A 9,165-nucleotide genomic window follows, 5' to 3' on the forward strand; every position below is an offset into this window, starting at 1 on the left:
ATCGTTACCATCGGAAACAGTAACCGAAAAAATGTCTTTTAAACAGTGTAAAGTAAATATCTTCTCCACTCCCTTGTGATTTCAATCGGTATGATTAAAAATCATGAAAGGAGTCTGAAGAAGTCATGAAAATAAAATATTTAAAGCCCTGTCTTAATCAAATCACAAATTTTAAATCGGTATTAATTATAAATCAAAAACTGTATTCTCATTATCGTCATCATTATTAGTGATGACGATAATGATAATAGTGATAAATAGTCATAAATAGTCATAAATGACGATAGTGATGATAATAGTTCTGTTTTTTTAGTTTTGGGAAAGAAAAAAGTATTTGAAACCCCGATTAATCTTTTTCAACGTAACTATAACTATAAACTGCCATTGGAAGAAAATCAAAAATTTTGTCATCATTATTTCAGTAGTTAAAGCATAAAGTTTGAGCAGTAAGTATCTCAAAGAGTGTCCTTCACTCTATCTCTTGGAGATGCACATAAATTACTGATTACTATTCGTACGTATAACAGCCATCGTATTGCATTCCTCCTCGGTTTACTATTCTCAAGTGTTGCATTTTTAGGAGTCTTAGAAGACTTTTATTCTGTTACACAATACATATCCTTTGCTCATTATGTTTGTAGGCTTCTGGTTCCCCAAGACTGCAACCTTTATTTCGTGTGCAACTTTCCGTTAGCTGATCTGGCATATGTGCCATTAAAGTAATAATAAGTAATAACGTCAGTAAGCAAGTATATGTGAATATTCTACCTCCAAACACATCTCGAATTGCCTTTTCAAGTGCTTTATTGAAAAATATGCACTCGTATTTATTATTTTGTCATAATCCTCTATAAATAAAGAATTCAAATGACAGATCGTACCAGATTTTTACCATTTATCTTACTCTATTCATTCAACTTTATGCAAATAATTAATATTTTTTACAGAACTACAGATTTGTACCGTGTATCTTATTCTATTCATTCAAATTTATATTAAAAAATTAACATTTTTTACAGAACTATATATATCACTTAATACAGGGAGCTAACGAGAGATCTACCTGAAAATAACCGGTTAGGAAAAAATTTTCAATATCTCAATATTTAGTTATTCAAATTGCTTGGGGCTACGCTGTAAATAAGTTAATCCACTAAATATCCTTATAATTATTGTCTAATATTAATTCCTTTAAAAAGTTATGACCACATATGTTTAACACATGATTTACCTTTTTGTAACATTTTATTTATTTATTTATCGTTTATCAATAACTAAATATCTCACAAGCATTTTTAACTAGAGAATGTTCCTTCTATTACATACCGTTCTCCTGTAATTGTCTTCTGTCAATACCCAACTAATGGTTTTTTCGACACTAATAATGTTCTTGCTCAATATCCAACACATTAAAGTTATTACCTCCATATTTTCTTCTTGTAAATAAGAATTTTTATTTTATTATTCTTATTATTACATTTTTCTTAAAGTAATAATAAATATTCTTTCCATTCATTCAATATAAAAGAAATCATTATTCTTGTAATTTGAATTGTCAGTAGTTCACTTATCTGACCACACATGCATACCATTGGCAGCTTATCAAAATATTCCGATTGTTTTAAAGGAGCAGAGAAAACGAACAAAATTTGCCATTCACTTAATCTTTCAGAGCATTTCAGTTCACGTTTCTTCTTAAGCTCAGCTCAGATAAATCTTTTAAGCACACAATGACAAATTACCAATTATTAACAACAAAGACCACTCCAGCTACAACTGGTGCAGCACCCAAACGCTGAAATAATTTCCGCAATTAATTTTGAGGTTAAGCTGACTTGACCTCGTGAATGTTATGAAATGATATCACTCCGCTTCGAATGGAAGAGAATGAAAAATTTCCGAAAAAATTCAATTTCTGTGATAAGAATCTTTGTCTCCGCTAAGGTGAAGTGCATAGAGAAAATTAAATCCACACCAAAGCCGCCCACGTACACAGTTATGGCCATTTAATGTTACATTAACAGCACCGAGAAGAAAATGGGTCGTTCAAAGCTGGAATGCATGTAGGTGACTAAGCCGTTTCACATGAGCAAAAGTTAATTGGAAATTAAGGTTCATTAAAAATACTTTTACTTTTGTCCTACAAAATATTAGTTGTTATAATATCAGTTTTAGTCTGAGGTTTAGTATTAATATTATTTAATTAAAATATTGATATAATTATTTAATAAATCTGTTTTAATAGGATTTCTATAAAAATATTTTCATAACTTAATTACAAAAATATTATTTCAAATATTATTTCAGAATAAATATCTGTTTAGTTAGGTTAGATTCAATTAGCATCAACTAACTTTCAATTAGCATCAACATGCTTACTGACATATTTAGATATTACTTACAATAGAGTTTTTCCTCTTTTCTCTATTTTAAAAGCCATAGCGCTTTCTAATTGAATTTTTACCAACTTTTCTATTAGATGCTAGAAAAAATTTTTAGAAAATGTGTCGAAAAAATTTTAAAAATTATAGAGTTTTAATAATGTGACAACAGAACAGTTATAAATCAGATGATATAACCTTTTATCATTATAGAATTTTATTATTTAGACAACAGAACGGTTACATATCAGATGACATACATTATATTATTCTACCTCATTGTCGCTACTTTAATAGAATTCAAGATTCAAAATATTACATTCGTCCTGTTAATATAGGTTGCTCTTCGACAGCACTCCAATATTATTTCGACACATTCGTTTTTTTCTTATTTAGAGTTGGTGTAGTCTTCTCTTATTCTAGCTGGAGTAGATCTATTTAGGATTTTCGTGGATTGCACTATTCCTTCATTTCAATTTTTTTTAAAAGCAAACGTCATTTGCTTCTCCTTTTTCTCTTTTTTTCATATGTTTTAGCACTTTCATTCTCGACGTTTTCTTCATATTTCATGTTATATTTATTTTTCTTCTCCATTTACTTATTTTTCTTCTTTTCTTATTCTTTTTTTTCTTATTCTTTTACTTCTTCTCTCTATTTATCTTTTTCTCGCTTCTTCTTACATTTTAATTCTCTTTTTTTTTTCCTTCCTCTAGTTAATTTTTCTTTTCCACTTTTTCATACAACTTGTGCTGCTTATTAGTTAAGTGATTTCAAGGAAGTTGGCGTAAACAAACCAGCAGTGTTGTTGTTTCACGTGTTATTTTGAAAACAAGCGGTTGTTTTTTTGTTATGTGCTTACAAAAGAACAAGCCTATACTTGTTTAAAAATATTTGCAGTTTTCGACTGTCATTATCTATGACCTTTCAAGTTTCAGAGCAGTATTTACTCAAAGATTTCCTACGTTTGCCTCAAATACTGCATTAACCTTTGAAGAACCGTTTATTTAGTTCAACTTGTTTTTTTTTCAGTTTGTTTAAAGGACTTCAAAGTAAATAATTTAAAAAGTTAAAATTTTGTTGAACTTTAAAATAATATAGAAAAAAATATGAACTTCAAAAAAACGTTAAAATGCACGCACTTTTTTGTTATCCTTTTTTAATTACAAAGTAAAAATGCTAAAAATGGCTACGGCCACGCACAAAAGTACAGCAACCGCGCGGTATAAAGGACGAAAAATCGGGGTAAAAAAGATATAACAAAACAATTTTTAATGTAAATAAAAATACTTTGTCTTCTTTACTTTGAACTTTTAAACAGAAATGCCCAAAACACATAAAAATTAAAAAACTTTAGCATTTCCACAAAAGTTACGAAGAAAAAAAAACGCAGAAGAATAAATAAAAAAATATATTTTATATAGTATATATAAAGTGGAAAAAAATAATAACATAAACAAAATAAGAGAAAATTTACATTATCCTTGCTTTACGATATTCTAGCACACATGCAACTTCAGCGCGTTCGGCCGCCCCAAATGCGTCGCCCAACTACACGGGCGATGTCGAGGAAAATGTCAGAAAAGAAATTAAATTCCATTCAGCGCGTTTTAATGGAAATTAATTGAAGTTCTTGAGTGTTGACGATAACGACGTGAGTGACGTCGGCGACGACAAGCTAAAGTACAACGCCGCTTCCCAGGATGTGAACTTGAACGAGCGAATAGAAGTTAACAAGGAGTCGAGTCTCTCAGCAGCTGACATGCCAGCGCACCATCGATGTACAGAGGAAATGGCGAGTTTGTGTGGAGGCAGGCGAAGTGTTGGAAAACGATTTAGCATAGGAAAATTTATTTACATACATACAACACATTTTTTTTCTTCTTTTCTTGCTGTTATTAAAATTCATTATATATATTTTTTTTTTTTTTATATAGATACTACTTTTTTTTTGTTTTGTTTTAGGAAGTTACTCTGCAATTCTTTGCGATTTTTATTACATCCGCTAATGGCGCATTTCAACAGTCATTTTTGTGGACCAACGTGACCCGCTGGCTGTGGGTTGCCTTGGGTTACATATTACTTTAGTACAAGTGGGTGGATGAAGGCGGGTGAAGGTTGGGAGCAAGCGATAAAAATTGCGCGCTTTGATAAGCGACGCCATATCGCAGCTGATTATCGAAAATAACTGATTTTGCATTAATAAACGAATAATGTTTAATGGTTTTATTGCACAGTTGTTAGATACTTTTCTATGGAGCCAACAATAGATTGTGGAAGTATCCTTTGGTTCGTGCTTCAAGCACCATCTATAGTAACGAGAGAATATGGCTGTCGTGCTGATTGGCGTTTCTTATTGGATTTTAATTAAATTCCGGTTGATGAGTAGCACAAAAATTTATGCATAAGATTACGTTCAACTTCCTTTTCTATAGTCATAGCCTTCTGTAGGCACTCAGTGTTGCTCAACAATTTATTAGAATTTTCCAATAAGAAAGTCATTAATTTATATTTGCATGTAACTAGAGAAGAATAGCAAGAATTTGCTTTTTGAAGTGCTGCACATAGAAATCCAAGTAGTATAAAAATTTTACTCTAATGAGCAAAAAATGAACAATGAATGCTAAGAGTTAAGTGAAAATTACAATAAATACTAAACAGGGTCATAAAATATCCAATTTTTTTTTCGCAAAAAATTTATGTCTTTTTCTATGGACTTTAAATTTTTATCCTTGCAGTAAAATTTCATTCACCACTCAACTCGATATATCTTTTGACCACTTTCGAATGCGGTCATTTTCCTCACTTACTTCCTTTGTGCCTATTTTATTGCTGTTTTCTTGCTTTTCGGTTATAAATTTACTTCCGTCATTGCTTTAATTTCCACTGACCTACAAAAGGCACAGTCGTAACGATTTTCGTAGTATTACTACTGCTGCCACTCTGCCACTACTACCACTACTGCTGATATTGGTGCTTGCCTAGACCACCCAGAACGGTTGTGGTTTCAAAGTAATCGGCATGCGGTATTAATGCTTGCCAGAAAAGGCCACAAGCAAGTAAGGCAGCTTGTGATAATTCATTGAAATTCATAAACCAAAATATTTTCCTTACGAAAGTGCACCTACTTGGTAACTGTTTAAGTGCAAGGCACGGCCTGAGCTGGCTAACAGAGTTACTATTACTGCAAACATACGAGTATATCGATATATTCGCTATTGCAAACACATTATGCACTTAAACCAGCAGAAATAGTTCCAAGTAGATGCCATAATCGAAATAAATTGTCGTTAAACTCTACTCAAGCAAGAACCACAACGTCAGCCAAGCCAAGCTGATTCAACCGCAACGCAATACAGTGTCACCCAAATGCTTTCACTGCCAGCTCAATGCAATATCTGTGTGTGTGTACAGTGCCAATAGTGACGACAAATACGTTGTGCATTTAAATAAACACATTCATTACATACATTCATAATACTATAAAGTATTTTTATAAATTTTGACTATGGCACTATCAACAATGGCAGCATCACTTACACTATAACCAATACCATCATCATCATCATCATCATCATCATCATCATCATCATCACCAGCATCACCACCACCACCATCATTATCGTCATCATCGTCAACTGCTTCAGCTCCATCAGCAGTAGTAGTGGCAGTAGTGGTAAGATCGTATCCATCGAAAACAATCGCACATTTTGTCTTGAAAGGCGCACAAATTTTACTCTCGACTGCACCGCAAACATAAATTGCATTTGCAATTGCATTTGTATTAAAGTGCATACGTGCATACATATGCATGTGTATGTGTCTGTTGGAAAGAAAACTTGAGTAGGACATCTTTGCTTGCACATCATTGCGCTCCGGATGCGCATTTCAGCCACATCCGCACATTCATCGCATTGGAAAATATCGTAATCGTAAATTTATGAGTGAACCCATTTTGGTTTCTTTAACTATCTTCGGGGCTGCTCTGTATGTTCGCTATACGAGTACTCGGACATGATACAACTAACTGCTGGCAGTTTTATATGAATTACAATTCTATTGTTGCTGTACAATAGTCCTTGCTAGTGTTTTAGTTGTTGTTGTTGTTATTGTAGTTGCTGTTGCTGGTGTAACTGAAATGTTGCTGCAGGATGTAGATAAAATACTTTAGCAAGTTTTTAGCTACAATTTGAGAAACTTATCCTTCAGATTTTGATTTTACAAAATATTATAATAAGTTTCATTTTGAGCTGATTGAGTGTAAAATTATTAGTTAAGAAAAAGCAGAGCACAGTTGTGTCTGTGCTTTATATAAAATATTATAAGGATACATTTTGGATTTATAGAATTTCATAACTTAGTTAAACATATTTCTATATTTATTAAATTTATTTCAATATAAAATCAATTTAATTAAACTAAATTAAATAAATTGCTCTAAATGCTCTAATTACCGCTGTATTCTTTACATTGATCCAAAAACAGTCTATCTTTTACTCGATGGTAAGATCAACTCAAGCAGAGATCCCTATAGTACTTACCTCGACTTGTTAAACAGTGAGGCCAGCGATAGATATTTTACAAAGCTTCCATCCTTGAAATTTACATCTTGGAATTTACAAAATAAATTTCTCTCTTTCACTCTATAGTAAGATTAACTCGAGCAGAGACCTTTATCTATAGTACTAACCACGGCTTGTTAAACAGAGAGGAAATCGATAGATATTTTACAAAGCTTGCGTCCTTGAAATTTACATCATGGAATTATGGAAAATTTAAGTTTTATAACGAAATCCAAACACTTTGGTTAGCCTCACTAATATTAACAAAATACAAAGAAAGCGAAGTTTACAATACAAGTAATATTAATCGTCAATACTATTCTAGATATAAAACAAACAATAAGCAATAGCTGCAGCTATCTGACTGTTGTCAGATCATAAATGTGAAGAAGGGTTCAAGTACCGCATGTGAAATAGCGAGAATCAATTGAAAGAAAAATAAAACTCCGAACTTATTATATAGGAAGAGATAGAGATATGGAATATTGAATGCCCTCTTTGGAAGTAACAAGAAACAGGAGATACGAATCGCACGCAGTCTATCACGTTTGAGTAAGATTATTGGTAAAAAATAATGTTAACTGGAGATAATAGGGATGAGGCTGTCTAAGGAAATGTGATGAGAAGTGGATTTAATAAAAAGGAATTAAAATTATTTATTTTTTTAATCTCTGTCAGCTACGCTACCGTTGTTGTAATTAATATCACTTGTGAATCACTTGCGAAGATGTGAATCAATGAGAAGAGAGATATAGAGTAACTCTATAAATATATATGTATTAATTGAATGTTGACTTTAGGAATTGTAAAAAAAATTTTATATATATAATAGAATAATTAACAATACACTTTGATTTATTTAAAATAAATCACTTTAATTCCACATGTGCGAATGGTGCATGTAATAACATGAAATCAAATTCTAACGGTTGAATTTGGACATAATATCACAATGTCTCTCTAAAAAATGTTATATCAATACTAGAGAAAAACTGACAGCATATACAAAGCAATAGGTCAAACAATTTCGAAGAGTACTCGCATGCTGATATGCGATTTATACGAATTGGTTGCTAGATAGCAGCTGAAACCTTTTTTGAATACATAAATAAATTAGCTAGGGAAAGGAGCAGCCAGTAGCTTTCTGTGGACTAGACCACAGTAACCTTCTTTCTCTTATAAAAATAAAGGAGAACCAGAACAACAAGTATTACTGGAATAATCTACAAGGATTATCACAATCCAAAACATTTATCTATAATATCTATAATAATAATATAATAATATCTATAGTATCTATAATAATAGGAGATACCAGTATTGTATGGATCTATTTAAAGAAAAATTTAGAATCATCACAGGAATCTTAACGGGATACTATTAACTAAAATACCACCTTATAAGAGTGGGTATATATACATGTGCACACAGTAGATTCTGCGAAGAAGATGAAGAATCAGTCACACAAATGCTGTTAGAGTGCCCTGTGTTTACGCATATGCGGAATAGACTCCTGGGAATGTACGAGGGCTGCTATATTTCTGGCCTAATAATGAAAATGCGAATATTTATTATCAAAAATTGTTTTATTGTTTTTCAGAGTATTCTCCAGCCTGATTTATATACTTTTACATGCGCTCAAACCAATTGTCGAAGTACTTTTTCCACTTCGATTTAGACACCTCCAAAACAGATTGCACCTGGTAACACTTAGTATTGCCTAGACCAGAAATATATATAGCAGTACTCTCATACCGTTATGGAAGAGGCAATAAAACTGTGTAAAGTAGTCCTAGTAATTCTATACTACTTTTTATCGACGCATTAAGGTTTAGAGACTTAGTCTAAACCGTGAAGAGGGTTTAGACCCGGCACGATGGTCGCAGTGCCACATCATAAAACAATAATAATAACTGTATCATTCCTGTAGATCAAAAAATATCTCTTTCGACGTATTTTCTTATTTCTTATTAATTTTTTTATTAAAAAAAATTACTGTGTATATATAAATAATATTAAAAGTTTTAAACCAAAACCTCTCAAATTTTGTTGAATTTCTAATTTTAAAATAATATAAGGTAGAATTTTAATTTATTTTCCATAAATAATAATATTTCAATCTCAAGAATACCTTCACATGCAACATCCCTCTTTCCTAAATTTCTTAAACTTTTCTAGAACTTCATTTACCACAAACTTGTAGGAAAAATGCGTAAAATCCTTAA

The sequence above is a fragment of the Teleopsis dalmanni genome, chromosome 1 (genome assembly GCF_002237135.1).
Source record: "Teleopsis dalmanni isolate 2A chromosome 1, ASM223713v2, whole genome shotgun sequence".
NCBI classification, from domain to species: Eukaryota; Metazoa; Arthropoda; class Insecta; order Diptera; family Diopsidae; genus Teleopsis; species Teleopsis dalmanni.